Source organism: Eptesicus fuscus, chromosome 3 (genome assembly GCF_027574615.1).
Source record: "Eptesicus fuscus isolate TK198812 chromosome 3, DD_ASM_mEF_20220401, whole genome shotgun sequence".
NCBI lineage: Eukaryota > Metazoa > Chordata > Mammalia > Chiroptera > Vespertilionidae > Eptesicus > Eptesicus fuscus.
In genome coordinates, this window is record NC_072475.1 from 26,159,207 (window position 1) to 26,181,682 (window position 22,476).

Here is a 22,476-nt window from a genome sequence, read left to right on the forward strand (position 1 = left end):
GGTTTCACATTAGTTAGTTGTAATATTTTTTCATCTGTGACAGTTTCTTAGTCTTTTCTAGTCTCCTGTAGCCTTGAAAGTCTTTAAAAGCACTGAGCAGAATGTAGAATGTACCCAATTCATGACTGTCTCATTCTATTTTCATGACTAGAGGCCCGGTGCACGAAATTCGTGCACGGAGGGGGGTTATCCCTCAGCCCAGCCTGTACCCTCTCCAATATGGGACCCCTCAAGGGATGTCCGACTGCCCGTTTAGGCCCAATCCCGCAGGGATTGGGCCTAAACGAGCAGTCGGACATCCCTGGGATCAGGCCTAAATGGGCAGTCGGACATCCCTCTCACAATCCAGGACTGCTGGCTCCCAACTGCTTGCCTGCCTGCCTTCCTGATTGCCCCTAACTGCTTCTGCCTGCCAGCCTGATCACCCCCTAACCACTCTGCTGCCAGCCTGTTTGCCCCCAACATCCCTCCACTGCCGGCCTGGTCACCCCTAACTACCCTCTCCTGCAGGGTTGATCACCTCCAACTGCCCTCCCTTGCAGGCCTGATCCTTCTCAACTGCCCTCCCTTGCAGGCCGGGTGCCTCCCAACTGCCCTCTCCTGCTGGCCATCTTGTGGTGGCCATCTTGTGTCCACATGGGGGCAGGTTCTTTGACCACATGGGGGCAGCTATATTGTGTGTTGCAGTGATGATCAATCTGTAGATTACTCTTTTATTAGATAGGATAGAGGCCTGGTACAGGGGTGGGGGCCAGCTGGTTTGCCCTGAAGTGTGTCCCAGATCAGGTGGGGGTTCCCTTGGGGCGTGGGGCGGCCTGAGTGAGGGGCCTGTGGTGGTTTGAAGGCTGGCCACGCCCCCTGGCAACCCAAGCAGAGGCCCTGGTATCTGGAATTTATTTTCCTTCTACAATTGAAACTTTGTAGCCTGGAGCGGAGGCTTAGGCCTGGCAAGGGCAGGCAGAAAGCTTGGCTTCCTCTGTTACCTAGGAAACCTTGCTCTCTGTGGCTGTAGCCATCTTGGTTTGGGTTAATTTGCATGCTCGCTCTGATTGGATGGTGGGTGTGGCTTGTGGGCATGGCTTGTGGGTGTGTCAGAGGTATGGGCAATTTGCATATTTCTCTATTATTAGGTAGGATTAGGTTGAATAAAGGTTTTTGGAAAGAATACCACAGAGTATTCCTCTCATCACATCATATAAGGTGATAAGATATTAACATAATATCACTGAGGGTATTAATCTTCATCACTTGGTGAAGGTAGTGTTTTCCAGATTCATATATGCTCTGTAAAAATTACTAAATTTCTCCTTCTGTACTCTAGTCTTTGAAAGCAAATCACTATGTGCAGTCCCTTCTCAAGTAGGACCTAGAAGGCAATTAGGTTCTACCTCCTGAAAAAGGGTACATATACATACAGTCTCGGGCAAAAGTAGGTTTGTAGTTTTTCATATAGAAAAAAATTAATAAATAATAACAAAAGAGTAACTGTGTTTCATGTACTCAACTGTAAATGAACTTTTCCCTACCTATGTATATTAATGTAGTTCTTTTATAATGAAGATTTGGCTCATCTTCACAAATTTATTCATTTATCTAATCATTTATGTATATTACTATAGACTCATGAATATGTATATTCTATTTTGGGTTACAACCCAATACAAATTATTTATTCATTGTTCAAATTGATCCAGCTTTGTTTACAGGGTGCTCTTTCAGGTTGGCTAATGTATTCTTTTAAACTACCTTATTTTTAAATTTTTGTAATAAGAGATTTTAGAATAAATTTAAATTTACATAAAAGTTGCCAATATAGTACAGAGAATTTATATATTCCCACAGCTGGTTTTCCCTATGATTTACACCTTACATTAGCCTGGCACATTTGCCAGAATTAACTGAAGACCATAAGACCATATTTTATTCATATTTCCTTAGTTTTTTTTTCCTAATGTCCTTTTTCTATTATAGGATTCCATCTACTTAGTTGCCTTTTAACTGTAGGCACATTGAAATAATCTGTAACCACTCCCCAAAAAGTGCATAATCTTGTTAACTATTCTGTAATGCAATCCCTGCCTTACTTTTTTCCACTCCAGGTAATCTTCCTTATGTTTCCTGCTTAATTCCAAATGTATAAAATAAGCTGCAAGTCTTTCATTCTTCAGAGCATTTGAAATCTTGCTCTGAGGCATATATCTCCAGTTAGGGCCAAAACACTTTTATTAAAATTATCTACACATTTGGACACTCTTATGTCTACAAATGGTAATGCCAGAATACCTTGTGCTGGGCCAAACCATAAATAAATAAATAAATAAATAAATAAATAATAATAAATAAATAAATAACAAATAAATAAAAATAAGTAAATCAAACAAATTGAGAGGATGGACACTTGGTACAAAATATTTGAATGTGTCTCTTCCCCATACTCACCACTACCATGTTTAAAAAAATACAGGTTTTATACACCTGAAATATTTATGTGGGGTAGGGACAATTTGCTTTCCAGTTTGTAAGCATGGAACCTGCAACCTGCAGTGAAATAAGTAAGGGTCAGTGAAGCAAAGAGAGAGGTACATATTGTAAGTAGGAGTGAAAAGCCCTTGAATCAGGAAAGTGTGTAACATTGGAGACATAACTAATGAATCTACCTCTTTTACATTTGCCTTTCTGCTTTAGCCTCACTTTGGCAGAGAGTTGTAATATGAGATATTATTAATAAAGATAATGCCATATTATGAATATACTTTGAAGAAAAATGTAAGAATACCTAGTGCCTTTCCAAGATTAAGCCAGAAGTTTGTTTGCTTGGTATATGTGTTGTTGGTCTCAGAGAAAGAGATGTTGGCAAGGATGGTGACAGGATAATGAATGAGAGAAGTATAGACTGGCTGGTGTGGCTCAGTGGTTGAGCATCAACCCATGAACCAGGAGGTCATTATTGGATTCCCCATCAGGTCACATGCCTGGGTTGCAGGCTCAATCCCCAGTGTGGAGGTGTGCAGGAGGCAGCCAATCAATGATTCTCATCATGGATGTTTCTATCCTGCTCTCCCTTTCCATTCTATTCTCTGAAATCAATAAAAGCATATTTTAAAAAACAAATGAGAAAAGTATAAAAATATAAGGAGGAAGAAGGATTAAGACTATACTTACCACTTCTGTGTTAAGTAAAAACTGAATAGCAATTGACTAGTGTAGTAGTAGTAGTAGTAATAACAGTAGTAACAATTAAATCAGAAATGATTGCATTTGAGAACTTACTGTGTTTTATTTTCAATAAAGTACCTCACTCTAATAAACTCTATTGAACACTACCTCATTCTATTGAACACTATTAACTATCAACACACTGAGTTGTATAATAATGGTACATACAGTTTACTGTAAATTTAAGTTTAGAGAAGTTCATGTCTTTTTTAATGCTACATATCTAAAATCTTGTGGAAATGAGAAAAAATAAGTAAATAAATGGTTTGAACCATTCCACTGCAATCTGGTTCTTGATGGACTATTGAGATTTCTTTTAATTCCTCTGCTTAATTTTTTCTGATGATGCATTTGAGGTCTCCAGGTTCTCTCCCTTCATTTCCCCTTAATTCCTTTCCAATCAGGCTCTTTATCGGCAGTAAATTTGATTCCCTCAGTGCCACCAGTAATATATAGTTTCCTAAATTTAGTCATCTATTTGCATCCTGATTCATCAGAAGCAAGTGACAAAGCTCTTTTCTACTTTCTATACTGTTTTTCCACTGGACTTTCAGGACTGAACACTCTCTTGGATTTTCTCCTACTTCACTGGAATTGCTCCTTGGTCTCTGTTGCCTTCTCTTCTTTTTGACTTTTAAAATTTAACAGACCTATACTTACATGGTAGGAGAGATACCATAATCAGGAAGGTGGTTCTCTCAGGGCCGAGCTTATCCATTGCATCCTGATGTGCTGATCCCTGTGATTTCCTCAAATGTGGGAAACTCGACTGCATAATTTGTGGTAGCATAGGACTGTGTCGGCGCTCTCCCCTGGCAAAAAATAAAAAATAAAATAAAAATAAAGAACAGGCCTAAGACATAGTCCTTGATGATCTCATCCATCCTTTTGGCTGAAATACCACCTGTACACTGACAACTCTCAAATTTATATCTCTAATTCATATTTTTTAAATAAATTTCCATACGTAAATTCTTATACTTACAATATACATTTATCATCATCTTGTTTTCTCTTAGAAGTTTTAAAATGTATTTTTATTGATTTCAGAGAAGAAGAGAGAGGTAGAGAGAGATAGAAACATCAATGATGAGAGAATCATTGATCGGCTGTCTCCTGCATGCCCCCTACTGGGGATCCAGCCCACAAACAGGGCATTATAATTTTTAAATTTAACATGTCCATGTATAAATTCAGAGTCTTCTCATAAGAAATCTTATCTACCTGCAGCCTTCGCTATTTCAGTTTATGGAACATTCTCCCTTCTAGTTTCTTAGGCCATACAATCATGTAAACTTCTACTTTATATTAAATTCTAAGTACATTTTTGCCATCTCTACTTCTACCACTCTAGCCTGAACCACCATCACCTCTCACCTGTATTTACATTCTAGCTTTCTATGAGTTTTCCCTAATACCCAAGATAAATAAACCCCCCAAATACAGCTGCCAAATTGAATCTTTTAAAACATAAATCAGATTACATCACTCTTCTACTTAAAACTCTACATGGCTACTCTTTACATTTAGTATAAAAGCCAAGATATCTATAGTGTCTATCAGTAGGGTAACCACATAATTTATGATGCAAACCAGATTAGAGCGTGAAGGAAGGAGTTACAGTAATTATAACAGAACACTAGACACAAAAATAAATTGGTCTGGGCAACTGGAATGTTTTATCATGCTGCTGCTAATGGGCCTCACAATTTGCCCCCATTGCCTTTCTGATCTCCTTGGCCATCACTCTCCTCCTCTGTATTGATTCTGTTCTCATTACATGGGCTTTCTTTTTCTTCTTCAAACATAACATGCAGAAAGGCACACGTCTACCTCAGAGACTGTGTTCCAACTCTGTTTTCTCTGCCTAGAATATTCTTATCTTGAGGATTCACTAGGATTACACCATTTTCTTATATTCTTTGCCCACATCTTGCCTCTTCTAAGGAGCCTACCCTGGCCATTCTATTCAATATGGAAATGCATCCCTCATCAATATTTCTATAATGCTGTGAAACTTAAACTGCATAAACTATGCACATACAAAGTACTTAGTATACAGTAAATCATAAATGCTAGCTATCATCAGTTGCATCATCGCTAGATATTTCTTTAGCAAATCAATATTTTTTAATATATATTTTATTGATTTTTTTACAGAGAGGAAGGGAGAGGGATAGAGAGCTAGAAACATCGATGAGAGAGAAACATCGACCAGCTGCCTCCTGCACACCCCCTACCGGGGATGTGCCCACAACCAATGTACATGCCCTTGACCGGAATCGAACCTGGGACCCTTCAGTCCGCAGACCGACGCTCTATCCACTGAGCCAAACCGGTTTCGGCAAATCAATAATTTTTAAAAAATTATAAAGTATGGCAGATACATTTTCAGATTATTGATATATTAACCTAATTATTAGCATGCTTAAAATATCTAGAGTTGAATTTAGATATGAATACAAGTCATTTCATGATTTTGAACAGTAATATTAGGAATGCTGTTAGAATCAGGTCAGTCCTAACACTGACACTTATCTATATACTAGAGGTCCAATGCATAAAACTCATGCATGGGTAGGGTCCCTAGGCCTGGCCAGTGATCAGGGGTGATCTGTGGGGCGACCGGTGGGACAAACAGAGTCCCCGCTCACACCCACCTTGGCCTGGCACCACCTGCTTGCCGGCCCTGCCCCCCGCTGCCAGTTGCTGTCTGTGGGGTGACCGGTCAGGCGATTGGGGCCCCCGCTCACATCTGCCTTGGCCTGGCACCTCCGGCTCATCTGCTCCACCATCCCACCATGGTCCTACTCTCCTCAGGGCCCATCGGGGACAGCAGCTCCTCCACTGCTGCCAGCTGCCAGCACCTCGTCGCCGATGCCTGCCATGTTCTGCGCTGCCCCCTGGTGGTCAACACATGTCTAACTCCCAGTTGGTCGAACTCCTGCCTGTGGGGACAATTTGTATATTAGCCTTTTATTATATAGGATATTTTTTAAAAAAAGAATCTAAATATACCCATCAATCTAGGAAAGAACACATCATCAAAACATCTTCCTCTTTTATTTGTAATTTCAAATAAATGCCACCACACAATAATAATAATAAATAATAAAAAAGAAAATTAATAAAATACTAGCAAATTTAGCATCTTCCTCCATTCAAATATTTTAAAAAATGGGAATGAGCATTTTATAAAATATGTTCTTAGAATAATAAACAACATTTACTTAAAAAATATATATAGATAGATAGTTGTATACAGTAGGTCCTTGGGTTATGTTGGTGATCTGTTCCTATGGCGCGATGTAACGCGATTTTTCCCATAGGTCTGAACGCACCTACATAAGCACCTACGTCACTCACATGGAGCACATATACAGCAATAATGAAGTGAAGCAGTAACAAAATTTAAAAGAAAGGTAACAAGTCCTGACTTTACTTGTGGTAAATAAATAATAAAAAACATAAAGCACTTATGTACATATATTGAAATAACGGAACTTTTTTTTTAAATAAATAAATGGGAGATGGCGCCGTAACCACGAAATGATGTACATTGAGTCCAACGTAATCCGAGGACTGCCTGTATTTGTTGTGTACAATGTACATTAACTTTAAATGACAAAAATCTAGTCTGATATTTCCACAAGCAAGTAATTTATAGGTATAAGCATAAAGACATAAGGTTGAAAGCAACTTTATTAAATATCAATATATTTCATACATAGTAAACTTTTAATCAGTGATTGTTTATGTGTGTGTGCACACAAACATCACTGGAGATGAACCAAAAGTGTCATTAATTATTTTAACAACATGGGATCACCTGGGTTCTTATGCCAAACTATTTTGCAAAGTTCTTTCTTTTTAATGACTAAGTGAAGAAGAATACTGTATTTCCATTTTGTTCTTATAAAGATATTGTTTATAGATCAGTTCCTTACAAAAAATATATATTTTATTTATTTCAGAGAGTAAGGGAGAGGGAGAGAGAATCTTTGATTAGCTCCCTCCTGCATGCCCCACACTGGAGATCAAGCCTGCAATCCAGGCATATGCCTGACCTAGAATCGAACCATGACCTCCTGGTTCATAGGTCAATGCTCAACCACTGAGCCACGCCAGCTGGGCAGAGAGATCATTGCTTAGGTATGATAAATTCATTTATGATATCATCTGAAGACACAGAGTAGTATTTCAGTAACACAGAATAATTCCCCTACAATTAGAGTCTAATAGTGCTGTCATCTGGCTCTTTGAATTCATCTTCTAGTTGAATTTGTTTTATAAGAGTAGAATGTCAAATTTCTTCTCTTTTCATTATAATTCAAAAATAAAAACTTCTAATTCTCAACTTTATCAATTAACCTGAAAGCAGACTACAAAGATGCTTTTTCTAGGCTTTTAAAATGCCTTCTTGAAAGATGATCAATAGTCTGGACAGTATAATAAGAAAAGGAGAGAATGACAATTTATTCCATGTTGCATCATTCTTCTACGTGATTTCGTCATTCTTTTGTTTTTTTAGTAATTTTTTTTTCAGCCTAGGTGAAAATAATCAATGTGTAATCATGAGTAATGATGAAACAATTCTTAGGATGATAAAATAGAAAAAAAATCCAAAATAGAGAGAAAATAAAATCACTGTGATTCTATAATTCATTTTAGATTCACAATAGAATTTAATGGACTCAAATGATAGTTGCAAGATAAAATGACTTATAGTCTATTTAAAATAGGTAAATTTCCTTTTTGTTCTTAGGTAGGACTCTAAAAATATACATAAGTCATGAAATATGAATCCTTAATAACAGAACTGCCTAAAAAACTCAAAAACAAAAATCGGTCCAATGATCCTAATACTCTACCAAGGTGAATCAACTTGGCACATTATGTATGCTCAATAAAAATTAATCTTATTATACCTTTCTGCTAAGTGACTCCTTATTTTATTGAACACTGAAGAAAGAAAGTTTGGGGTATAGGGAAATAATAGAAAGAAGAATGAAAAATAAAGATTTGTATATTTATATTTAAAGAGTATAAATAGTAAAAGAGTAAATAATAATTTTATATGTGCATATATATATATACACATATGTATACATATACTATATATGAATTTATATATACATATAAATATATATAAAATATATACATAGATAAACATATATGGATACTATTTCTGCTTTGTGGATTGATGACACAAAATCTACATTTCACACATGCCATTTAATATATCAGTGTGGCCCAGTCATTGTAGCTCAGTGATGGAGTGTTGACACTTGAACCAGGAGGTCATGGTTTTATTCCTGATTGGGGCACACGCCCAGGTTGCTATCTCGATCCCCAGTGCGGGTTATGCAGGAGGCACCTGATCAATGATTCTCTCTCATCATTGATGTTTCTATCTATCTTTCCCTCTGCCTTCCTCTCTGAAATCAATAAAAATATTTTTTAAAAAGATATTAGGATAGTTTGCCTATAATATCTGCTACTTGAACAGAATTTATTTGAGATTGTCAGAGATTAAAACAAAAAAAATCATGAGTAGGATCTGTTATTTGGGAAGAAGAAAGTACATTAGGTTGGAACTATTAATTTTGAAATGCATTAAATTTTGACAATTGAAGCTAAATTCACTGATATAAAATGGTGTAGTGCAAGAGAAATTACTGCCAGAGCATTAGCTAAAATCTGAAAATATAAATTGTAACTATTACATTTTTAGTAGTCATCTTATGTAGACATTACTGACCCTAGTTGTCTATATCTTTTAATATGGCTATAAGCTATCCTCCAGAAATTAATTTCTGATAAGTCTAATTAATACTCAGCCATATTAGCAAAGGAAGAAGAAACAGGAATGATTTCCATTAACATATTTATTTCACTTTAGATTGGCTTTGCTGTTTTCATCATGCGACTGCAAATGAGTTCTTAAATGGCCAAGGTGTTCTTTTAAGGGCATTTGAGGCATGACTGAAATGTTTCCTTCATTTCACTGAATAAGCCATGCAGGTGATTATATGATACAGCACTGGAAAATTTATTTTCTCTCATTCTCAATAGTGCTTTTTGCAGTAACATTTAAATTAACAGTGATAAAGTTGACATAAGGAGGAAAATAAAATCATCAAATATTATAAAGATAAAAATATAACATTTAAAAATTGTTTGAGGTTGAAATTCAATTTTGATATATTTATTTTTACAAGGAATCAAGAATCACAAATATTTTTATCACAAACAGCACCTATGTTAATTCACACATATTCTATAGTGAATAGGACAATTTATTTAACAAATTAGACATGTAAACTTATGTCCACCATACATATATCAAGTGTGTTAATAATGAAACTGAGTATATTTTTATTTCTGAGCATATGTGTGTGTATATTTGTGTGTATGTGTGAATGAACTGACAAACTCTTTGAAAGAAGCAATTTCAAATCTTCTTATTTAGTAGGTCTCTCATATTCCTTTTAATTTGGTAATTTGGAATTCTGTGTATGCCCTCAAATCCTGTATTATGCCTGATATTTGTGTTTTGGTTGACCCAATGGCAAATTAGTCACCTTAATTGGGTTTGAAAAATAGATCTACCAACATGTTCATAGGAATATAGGATTTAACTTTTATTTACTCATAAATTGATCATTAATTCAGTCATTTGGTTGATATCTTTTGACAGCTATATGTCAAGCACAATGTTGACAAAATTCCAGGACAGATACATAAATGCTGTCCTAGAATTTGCCACCTAAACGAGACTTTGATATCATATTAACTATTATGTATTGTCCCTCAAATGGAAAGTTATTTTTAATCCTTCATAAAATGGTATATCTAGAAAATAGATTTATTTTTAATCTGCTTCTTTTTATTTTTATACATGAAGATATTTGGAAAATAATTTATTTTTATTATCTTTTAGTATTCTTCAAACTTGTTGGACCATGAACTCTGTGATTTAAAAGGGGATTTGCAATGACAATTGTTGCAATTTATTGAATGTTTGCTTTTGGATAGACATCAACTTACCTACTAATAATTTAATCCTCAATTACAATTTTATAAACTAGATACTTTCCCTCTTTCAGATGAGGAAATAAGGCACATAAAGATTGTCTTACCTAAAATCACAAAAACACAGAGATTAAGTTAATACATTCAGAATTCTAGACAAGCCTTTTGAATCTAGAGGTCTCTTTCTTTTTTTAAAAATATATTTTATTGATTTTTTACAGAGAGGAAGGGAGAGGGATAGAGAGTTAGAAATATCGATGAGAGAGAAACATTGATCAGCTGCCTCCTGTACACCCCTTACTGGGGAAGTGCCCGCAACCAAGGTACATGCCCTTGACCAGAATCGAACCTGGGACCCCTCAGTCCGCTGGCTGATGCTCTATCCACTGAGCCAAACCAGTTAGGGCTAGAGGTCTCTTTCTTAAACACTGTGCCTTACTATCTTCCACGTGTGAGGTATAGGAACACACACTATGATATGGACAGTTTATTAGCTATGTTAATAATATACATGCTTAATAAACATAATAATAAACTAATAACTTAGCTATCTACAGAGAGATAATTCGGTTGAAAGGTATGTGAAAGTTCTAATATTTCTTTCCTATGCCACATGATCCTCTTGGACACTCCCTAAATGAGTTCACTGCATACTTTCTGGAAGCAGTGCTGAGCAGAGTTTTAGCTATAAGACATTTGTGAGTGATCAACACTTGTGAAAGAAAATAGGGAACAAGTCCAGGCAGAGAAAGAATATTGACTGTGATAAAGTTCTGACAACTTCTTTGTAAACAGGGGCGTTCATTATTTTCCCACATCAGGTTGAAATAACTGGGATTTATTTCCTCTCTGGCTTCAGTTGTGTCCTTAGCACATTGATCTGAGGTTCTATTAGACAGCAACCTTCTGGATGGTATTCTATATGATAGGACCAGTGTATAATCAATGGTCCGTTTTTGCAACTCCTTTGCTATCCAGTGGTTGCCCTGGTATGCCATGATTTCTTTTTGTGAGATCTAGTGCTGCCAGGTGCTTATTGAATATCTGTGGGCAGACAAGACAAATCCATAGCCATAAGTTTATGTTCCTGTGAGAATGAACTATTGACTCTAACAGACTGGCGTAATCCCAATGTAGTAAATTTTCCAACAAGTAGACAGTTTATGTCCTTGAGAAATGGTACTATGCTGTGGATCTCAGAGTGGTCTCTGTTTTTGGTAGGTTGGGCATTCAGCAGTGGCAGACGTTAGATCAATGTGATAAATGAAAGTCATACATGGGTCCATGCATCGCCACTCTCTCTGACACCACCATTGTCATTCTAACTTTTACACCCAGTATGATAATCGTGACCCTCTAGCTCTGGACTCAATCTTCTGACCTGGTTTTAATTTGCAGGGCTCAATCATCTTCAGTCAGTCAAGTTTTATGTCAGTTTCTCCTATTGTTGATCCTGGTTGTGAAGAAAAAACACCAATGAACCAATGATACTGGCATCTCTTTGAGCAGAATTTTCCTTAAATCCTTGGTAAATGGTGTGTCTTTCAGCTTTCCCATTTAACTGTCATAGGTTGGACTTAATAAAACATCTGAGATGGATTTTAGGGTGTGTATTAATTTTGCTAGGGCTGCCCTAGGAAAGTACCACAGAATGGGTAGTTTAGACAATAGAAATGATCTTATCGCAGTTCTGGAGGGGGAAAGTCCAAGATCATGGTGTCAACAGCATTAATTTCTTCTCGTTGGCCTATAAGATGACCATCTTCTTCCATGTCTTCACATGGTCTTTCCTCTGTGCATGTCTGTGTTCTAATCTCATTTTATAAATCATGCTGGTTTAGAGACTACCTAATGACCTCAATTATTCTTAATTATTATTTTAAAGATCCTATCTCCAATATAATCACATTTGCTTTAGGAATTCAAAATATGAATTTTGCAGAGATACACTATATCCTACCCATAACAGGGTATGACATATTTATTAGAAAGCAACACCTTCATAAAGAAAGGGACAGCAGGCTTGGGCAAAGTAGACCTTCTTGTAGGTTCAGCAAAGCCACAGACAACTCAGTAAGAAGCTCTAGAGCTAGTAATTTCTACCCCAACTTTTCTCAGACAGAAGACATGGATAAACCTGGAAGGTCTGACTTCAGAACAGGTATATCTCTGTGGCTGAGGATGACTCTAAAGAAGTTAACAGCCAGTGGCTCTCTGTTATTCACTCTCCCTGCATCTGGGCATCATTTTGTTCCTTGATATTGGATCTCAGTGGCACATCTCTGCATCTCCCATACTCCACTTTGAAGATGCTAATTATATTTAAGTAAGTAAATATTCCCTGACTGCTTAATATGTTTAAAGTATTGCTCTAAGCTCTGTAGGAGAATAAAATGATGGTTTTGTTATTGTAGGTAACTGGATTTTTTTTTCCTATATCTCTAAGCAATATATAAGCTAACGTGATAAAATGTATTAATTAACACAAGAAAAGTATAAGTAAAATTTAAAAGACTGCAGCAGAGGACAAGAATAATTATATTCCAATGTAGAAATTTGTGGAAACAATGATTTGTGAGTTGGGTCTTATATAGCTAGGGATATTTAATATTCTGTATTTTAAAATAAATTTTGAAATAGTTCAAACATAGAAGAGTACAAAATAGTGTAATAGGCATTCATGTACCCATGACCCAGATTTAACCATGGCAGCCATGGTTAAATGTGTGTGTGTGATGTGTGGGTGTGTGCATCTAGCACTCGAATTCTCAACTCAGTACATTAGGTTTAGTATCTGCCTCTGCTTTCTATCATTTCAGGAATCCTTCACTACATTTCTCTAACTCACACCAGCATTACATTTTATTCCTAACAAGGAAATTACACTATAATATACTAGAGACCCGGTGCATGAAATCTGTGCACAGGGGGAGGGGACGAGCGAGGAGGGTGGTCCTCAGCCCGGCCTGCGACCTCTCACAATCCAGGACCCCTCGGGTAGGGTCCCTAGGCCTAGCCGGTAATCAGGGCCTATTGGGGCTTTCCTTCCCCCAGCTACCAGCAGTTGGCCCCGCCCCCACTGCTGCTATTGCTTGCCATCTGTGCCCCCCCGCCCCGCCACCAGTCACTTCCCTCTGTGGGTGACAGACATGGGGTGCGATTGCTTGGCTGGCCTGGGCCTTCCTCTGTGGGGTGATCATGGAGCCCCCTCCCCCCTAATCGATCACTCAACCGGCTGGTGGCCTGGGCCTCTCTCTTTGGGGCAATCAATTGCAGAGCACCCCCATCGATCGCCCCACAGAGGGTGGCCTGGGTCCCCCTCTGTGGGGCGATCATGGGGTGATGGCGGGGCCCCCCAACCAATCACATCACACCTGCTTTGGCTGGCCTGGCACAAGTACATGCCATAGTGTGATTGTCCGGAAGGTCATTCTGCTGTTCAGTCATTTGGTCGATTTTCATATTATAGATTTTCCATGATGAAAAGCTTATGTAATAATATGATCTGGAAAATCCCACCTTATAATAGAGAAATATGCAAATTGACCGCACCTCCGCTATGCCCATGATTGGGCCTGCGAGAGGCTGGGGGCGGGACTCCGGGGGGCTTATCTGGTGGTTGAGAAGACCAAGATGGCGGTGCCCAATCCTCTTACTTCCGGGGGTCCCCAGGCAGTCGCCACGCTGGGGGGTCGTGGCCGGGCCCAGCCAGCCACTCCCAGGTGTCCCAGGGGCGATCGCCACCCTGGGGGGGTGTGGCCGGGCCGAGCCAGCCGCTCACTGGGGGTCCCGGGGTGATCGCCACCTTGGGGGGGCGTGGCCGGGCCGAGCCAGCCGCTCCCGGGGGTCCTGGTGTGATCCCCACGCTGGGGGGGGCGTCGCCGGGCCGAGCAGACTCTCCAGTGGGTCCCGGGGCGATCGCCACCCTGGGGGGGCGTGGCCGGGCCGAGCCAGGCTCTCCCGGGGGTCCCAGGGGCGATCGCCACCCTGGGGGGGCGTGGCAGGACTCTCCCAGCCCCTCCCAGGGTCCCTGGGAACATTGCAGGCATGTGGTTGCTGAGACCCAGACCAGGCCTCTGGCCACAGATTCATAGCTTTGCGGAGACCTAGGGCAGGGATCTGCCTCATCTGCAGAGAGACAGAGGTTCTGCAGTGCCCCCAAGACGTGGGTGGGCCCAGCCAGGGATCAAGGGGTATGGAAGGACTCCTGGCAGAGGGGCAAGGACCCTCACCCCTGAGGCGGGGGTTGAGGGGTGGAGCCACCTCAGTGAAGAGGTGCTGCACTGCAGGGTACTGGACTGACTGACATGATTCAGAGAAGCTCCCAGTGCTAATGGGCCTCACTCAGGTGGCCTTCACACTTCAGAGACAGTGACTACAGCTCCTGCCTTGACCCAAAAGCAAGCTCGCTACACCCTGCCCCATAGCAGAGCATGCTTAGGCAGTGAGTGGGAAGCCTTCCACCTGCTTCAGAGAAGGGGGGACAGTAAAGAATGGTGGGAGAGGAAAGAATGTGGAGCATCAGCAATGAAGAGGTGCTTGAGAAAGAGGCTCGGAAGCCTGACTGGAAGGTTTGTTCTGTTTGCTGGGCTGCTGCCCCTTAGGAAGCACAAAGAGCATGGCTCTGAGGGCTTCCTCTGTGCTGGGTCATGTTCCACAGCCAACTGGAATTGGCCTCAGTTTCCTGGTCTGTAAAATGGATGAAGCATGTCCCAGTGCCTTCACTGAGCTTTGATGGCCAATTGAGATACTATATAAAGAAAATGAGGGAATAAGTGAGAAAGAAAAGGAAGGATAAGAAACACAAAAGAAAGACTGAAAGGAACCTGTAAACCCATTGTCACTTAAATAGGGAATAAAGTCAATAGTGTTGTAATGATGGTATGATGCCAGGTGGGTACTAGAAATATCGGGGAACACTTTGTAAAGTATATGATTGTCTAACCACTATTCTGTAACTAATATAAAACCTGAAACCAATACAAAATAATGTTGAATGTAAAGAAATGAAAATTGGAGTGAAATTTTTATAAATTTCAAAGTTTAAATAAAAGCTGTAAAGGAAGGAAGGGGAGAATAAAAAGTGTTTTTCATTTTGCCACTTCATTAAAAAGACAGTTGTCTTTATATGGTGCTTTTATACTTTTCTAAGTCATTATCTCATTTTAATTTCCGGGCAACTTAAAGACAAGGTAAGTATTCCCTCCACTATTCAAAGAAAGGAAATCTTGGTGTCTGGTCCTAATGATTCAATCGTCAAGCCCTTATTGTAAAGCAGAGTTAGTAAAATTTTCTGTGCAGGGTCATATCTATACTAATAAAAGCCTTGGGGGTGATCAGGCTAGCAGGGGAGGGTATTTGGGGGCAATCAGGCCCGCAGAGGAGCAGTTAGGGGGCAATCAGGCCAGCAAGGAAGCAGTTAGGGGGCAATCAGGCAGACAGGTGAGCGGTTAGGACCCAGCGGTCCCGGATTGTGAGAAGGATGTCCAACTGTAGGTTTAGGCCCGATTCCACAGGATCAGGCCTAATCCTGCAGTTGGACATCCCCCGAGGGGTCCCATATTAGAGAGGGTGCAAGCTGGGCTGAGGGACACCCTCCCCAGTGCACGAATTTCGTGCACCGGGCCTCTAGTATTATATATTGAAAAATACATCCAGAGAGAATAAGTTGAAAGCTGCCAAGCCATTGAAGAATTTCTAAGCCAAAATCTGAGAAAGGGGAAAAGCATAGAGAAATAAAATCTAATTAGCAATGTTTTTTGCCTGTTGAGGCTTTATCTCACTCCAAATATTGAATAATGTGTGTAATACATTCACTGGATTGGTGGAATAAAAATCAGAGTTTAGGTCATCCCAAGATAGAGGTGACCTTGTAAATATCCAAGGATTTGGATACAAGTCTCAAATCCTAATGCCCAGTAGTAAGGATGAAGTAGAAATAGATAAAGCCTCACAGGAATAAAAAAATGAATAGGGTCAAGGATGTGTATACAAACATACCTAGGAATCAAAGGAAGATTGTTCAGTGGTGGAGGAAGGGAAGGAAAAATATTAGATGTGAGGAAAAGATACATAACATTTAAAGGAGATCAGAAGACTTCTCAAGTGCAGTAATGGAAACCAGAAAGCATTAAATGATGTCTTCAAACATTTCAAAAGAAAATACTGTCAAACTAGAATTAAATAATTAAAAGAAGTTCTCTAAAAATAAAGGTAAAAGAAAATTCATTGGGAAAAACAAAAGTGAATAGGAGAATTAATCACCAGGAGAAGATATATACTAGAAAAAAAACACAAAAAAACTTTTTTTTTCTTTTTACTGAGGGTATATGCCAATATGTTGGAAAATTTCTATGAGTGAACTTTTCTAGGACATTACAAATGTCCAATATTGAATACAGAAGATCTAAAAATCCTGAGAACAACAGTACAATTAAACAAACTAAAAATACATTAGTAAAAAGACACCAAGAAATATAAATCAAGATGATGGAGTATGTAAAATAATGAAAATATGAAATACACAATAAATAACATTATGAGGAGAAAAACAAACAAACCTGAGCAGATTTGCAGATATTGAATGACAGAAAGCCAACAACTATATATACAGAGAAATAAAACCCAAAGAAACAGTAGGTCAAAATGTAAGTGCCATTTACTCCAAAGACAAATTCAATAATTATAAGAAGTAGGAGGGGACTTAGAGAAGTTTTTTCAGACTTATAAATAATATGAAGAACTCTGATGAGCTAGACTAAGTTTCTGGTATGAGAGTTCTACAGATAGCATAAATTTAAATTTGTTTTTTTGAATTTAAACTTGAAATGTGCAATGGGCATGATCTAATTTTACATTAATGACCTTGAATACAGGGCCAAGTATTCTTCCAGATTGAATTACAAAAGAAAAAAATGGTATATATATATATATATATATATATATATATATATATATATATATATATAAAATGGTGTATACATATATATATAATGTTGGTGTATACATATTATATATATATAATGTTGGACAGTGTTTGGAACAACTAAGAGAAAAGTTTGGGCTATATTTGGCAACAGTGCATCCAATGGGAGTTTCAGAAGATTTTTGGAGAAAAAAAAATATAAAAGAAGGAATAAGACAATTTTTCTCCTAGAGGAAATAAACACAATGATCCTCAAATTCAAAGGGGCTTCCAAAAATGCATAACATTTAGAATAAAAATATTTATACCCTTAAAAACACAACATATTAGGAATTAAGGCCATCAAGTGCAGAGATAAATTAAAAAAGATAGAGTAAACTGAATAAAATGAGACACACTCTCGGACATATACTCACACACACAGGCACGCACACATACACACACTATATGCAGAAAAAAATAAATGTACTCATATATGAGTTTATATGCTCAACTCTAGATACTGATAGCCTTCGAAGTTCTACGGAAGCATGAATTGCTTCCTCAAATTTATAAAACCACCAAATTAGCACTCTAGTGGGATTAGTAGTAAACATGCTAATATGTAAAATAGTTTAAATAATAGATACATTTATTTTATTAATAAGTCATTTGATATGTTATAGTAAAATAAACATTAAATAACATAAGAGGACTATGGGTGGTGTGGAGAAACCATGGAAGCAAAATAAACTGGTTTAAATTATAGGAACAGACTGACATACATTGATGTGGGGTTGGGGGGACAAGAGTTAAACCAAATAGCTTATATACTTACTAGAGGCCTGGTGCACTAATTCATGCACAGGTGGGGTCTGGCTGGCCCTCCCTGATAGGAGCCAATCTGGCCGGACAGGCTGGAAGAAGGGGTCATGGGCGGTTTGCCAGCTGGCCCCACCCCCAATTGAGGTGGGGGGCCAATCTGGGGGCAGGGCCGGCCGGGGGAGGGGCTGCAGGCAGTTGGCTGGCCAGCCCCGTACCCTGGTCAAACTCCCAGTCAAACTCCTGGTCAAACTCCCAGTGGAGGGGACAATTTGCATATTAGCCTTTTATTCTATAGCAAATGCATAGTCCATGGACATGGGCGATAGGGTGGTGAAGACCTTGAGGGGTGGGTAGGGGATGGGAGGATGGGGGAATAGGGTGGTAAACAGGAGATATCTGTAATACTATCAACGAAAATATACATTAAAAAGAAAATATTATAGTTACATCAAGGACTTCCACTTCTGAGAGTAACAGAGTAACTACAGCGAAAACAACTATAAAACTTGACTAAGACATAAAAATAAATGTTTACAGAATTGAACGTACTCTTAGGACAACTCCAGTCTTCCTGCCTACTCTCTGTTCTTGCTTCAGCTGCTCATTGTACCAGTCCCAGCTTACAGTTGTTGAGGGGGTGGTGAGGGATATAAAAGTCTTGCAAATATTGGCAATAAATTCACTCAGAAAGCCTTGGGTTTATTATGAGTATGTTGGTGGTGAAAGTATGTACTGATTTATATTTGTGTAATTCTAAAATTTGGTTATACATAATGTTAATTCGTTGAACCATGAGACTACCTTATGATAGAAATTAATGTAGGATCTCTTTTTACTGGTGCTTTATTGTTGGTGATATTTTTGTTTCACTTTAGGTTTTTCGTAGCTGAAATTGTTGTTTTAAAATAACGAGGTTCTAGACTCTTTGAGCTGTACAGTTGGACAAATTTTGTCCAAACTGCATGTGATGAGAATTTAGCTTTCTAGCTCATGAAAAGACTGTGTAAGAAATGTAAAGAAGTGCCGAAACCGGTTTGGCTCAGTGGATAGAGCGTCGGTCTGTGGACTGAAGGGTCCCAGGTTCTATTCCGGTCAAGAGCACGTACATTGGTTGCGGGCACATCCCCGGTGGGGGGTGTGCAAGAGGCAGCTGGTTGATGTTTCTCTCTCATCGATGTTTCTAGCTCTCTGTCCCTCTCCCTTCCTCTCTGTAAAAAATCAATAAAATATTTTTTTTTAAAAAAAGGAAATGTAAAGAAGAGATGAATTGCACCTTTACATAACTATTTAAATTATCATTCATAGAGCACAATTTAAGAGACAAAAAATAAAGTGTAAGATCTGGCAGTATTAGCATGCTATTGTGTGTTTATATGAAGTCAGTTTATATCAGGTGAAACTGAATTTGAGGGATGAACACAATGACCAAATCTCAAAAGGCCAGGGGTTTCAATTAGGGCAAGGGAAACAAAGGAAAAAACAAACAAATGGGACTACATCAAACTAAAATTTTCTGCACAATAAAATAAATCATCAACGAAATGAAAAGGGAACCCACTCTATGGGAGAACATTTTTGCTTTGAGATAAATAGCTATTTATTTTGTTAGAATTCCAAATCAGTGAGTAGTGGGAGTTGATTCAGAGTTTTCCATTCAGACAAAAGAATCTCCGAGTGAACAAACCCTTCTTAGAAAAGCAAGGAATCAGGGTCACTCAGGGTTACCTCCTCACCCATTTCAGTAAAAGCAGCTCTAATACCACTTGGAAGGTGACTAAAAGAATCCTGTTCCTCAGAAGCCTAATTGTTTTTGTTTTGATTTATGAAAAGTTTTAAATAAGCCCACATGTTTACCTGAAGGAATTGCCAGACTCCATAGCCTTAGTTAAAATACTGTTTCCTTTTGGAATTAAAAGAAATACTTGTCTTTCATCTGCTTCCACAAAAGAATTCACACAATTTATTGTCTTGATAAAGGAGATGTGACTATAATAAAAAAACTATTTTTATTATGCAGTTTCCACTATGGACAACAACCCCATCACAGTCAAAGTGATGTCTTACCATTGTATTACTGATAACTTTTTGAAAGAGAATAAAGAGCATTGATAAAAAAATAAATCCCCTTTTGAATATATCAGCTATATTCCATCTGAGACTTATAAACCACCAAATAGTAATCATCCTACAAAATATGTTATATGATAAAGATTCAGAATCATATTCTCTGGGCTCATTGACATGCATCTCTCAGTGTGATAGAAAACCTCAAAAGGTTTTTTTTGTTTTGTTTTGTTTGTTTTTATTTTTCCGTAATGAATAGACAGCTTTCCATGGAGGCTTTAGATTGAATGAAAACAAATCAAACACAATGGCGCTGACAGGGGGACTCACTAAAATGATTGTTCCTGTTCAAGTTTGGACAAAGATAGATGATCTTCAACTGTAAGGATAAAAAACTTCATTATTCTCACAGACATCTTGGATGTACTTATAATCAAAGCAACGAGAATAATAGGACATCAATTAAAAAGATGAAAAATGGCTATGGCTTGCAGAATTTATAAGCACTAACTTTGTTTAAAGATTGGTAAGTCTAAACTTTATATGTGTATACGTTTTTTTTTTTTAATTCCCCAATGGTATAAACTGACATTTCTATATGATTTAAAAAATTCATTTTTGAAAAAAAGGTAACATTTATTAAGATGTTATTGTTTTATCACAGAAAGATAAAGAAAAAATATATTGTTTTCATTAACAGGATTCACCACAAAATTACACATCTTTATTTAGTTTGATATATTTTTTTTTTTAGGGAATCACACTAAATTATATTCTCATACATACCAAAACTGGTAAAATTCACTATTTTAAGATATATAACCCTGGCCGGTTTGGCTCAGTGGATAGAGCACTGGCCTGCAGACTGAAGGGTCCTGGATTCGATTCCGGTCAAGGGCACATGTCCAGGTTGTGGGCTCGAACTCAAGTAGGGGGAGTGCAAGAGGCAGTGGATCAATGATTCTCTCTCATCATTGATGTTTCTATCTCTCTCTCCTTCTCCCTTCCTCCCTGAAATCAATAAAAACATATATATTTTTTAAAAAGGTAACTACTTAGTGAGGTACTTCGAATTTAACAGGATTTTGGATTTATTTCTTACAGCATATCCTTATCACACTAATACTATCGGTATGCTTCTCTCTGTCTGTCAGATAAATAAAGCATATTCACTGGGTGATATTTTGTCACCTATAAGAATATTCAGCAGTAATATGGTCAGTCAAGAAAATTGTCAGAAAAGCTTTATTTAATACATTAAGCTGCCTTATTTTAAAACACACAAACAATATTTTCTGTTAATAGCAGAAGAGAATATCTAAACTTCTGCCCTCCTTCCCTCCCTCTCTTTCCTCCCTCCCTCCCTCCCTCCCTCCATCCCTCCCTCCTTCCTTCCTTCCCTCCCTCCCTCCCTCTTTCTTTCTTTCTTCCTTCCTTCCTTCCTTCCTTCCTTCCTTCCTTCCTTCCTTCCTTCCTTCCTTCCTTCCTTCCTGGTTCACCTACCTGGCAAACCATAACAATCTCCCCAATTTTTTGTTGGGGAAGGAGAACAGACATGGAATGATCCTAGTTTCCTGTTTGAAAATGTCACTTCTGTGACATTAAGGAGGATAAATTGGAGGAATACAAGATGTGAAGTAAGATTTGAAGATGCTGCCTGTCAACATAAAGAATACTAGTGAAATATAGCAAAAAATATCTCTAGGATAATTAAAAGATTAAATCACAAATTCTAAAATATATTTGATGGGTGAGAAAAAGATATTAAGATTTCAAAATTAATCTTAATTCAAAATAGTTAATCTCTTAATATAGGTATAGTATCTATAAGGTTAGTCTAGGTTACAGAACTTTAATAAGCATTCTCAAATATTAGTATTTTAACAAAATTAACATTCATTTCTCAGTACTAAGTACTCTTTGTGATGCTGTTTGCCAAGTGACAGGTTAATATTCCAGGAGTCTTTATCCCAAAATTAGCATTCATGTTTGTCATGACAGAGAAATAGTGCATGGAGAATTACTCAAGAGAAATAAAAATTTCAGCCTGGAAGTGATATATATTTCCATTTCCCTTTCTTTTGCCAAAGAAAGTAATGGTTGCACATAATTTCACACTTAATTACCTGGAAAGAGTAAAAAATCTAGATGTTTGTGAATACTAGAAATATCATTTATTGGCTCTGTGCTAGGGACGAGAATACAAAGTTAAGACACTTTAAATTGATTGATATATAATCATATGAGTCATCTGCATGGAGACAATAAGAGGGAAAAATAATTTGAGGTCAAAGGTGAAGCACTCATTATATGCCATGTTAAGCAGGAGATATTGCCTGGCTGGTGTCTCAGTGGTTGAGTGTTGAGCTATGAACCAGGAGGTCACTGTTTGATTCCCATTCAGGGCACATGCCCAGGTTGCTGGCTTGATC

The 22,476-nt window shown here is 38.1% G+C and overlaps 1 non-coding gene across 1 annotated transcript; it reads left to right on the top strand.

The window, feature by feature from the left end:
* Nucleotides 1–3,868: 3,868 nt before the first annotated feature.
* LOC114231826 (U1 spliceosomal RNA) lies at nucleotides 3,869–4,031 on the top strand. Its single transcript, XR_003617820.2, has one exon. It is a non-coding gene; the product is annotated as a U1 spliceosomal RNA (small nuclear RNA).
* The last annotated feature ends 18,445 nt before the right edge of the window (nucleotides 4,032–22,476 follow it).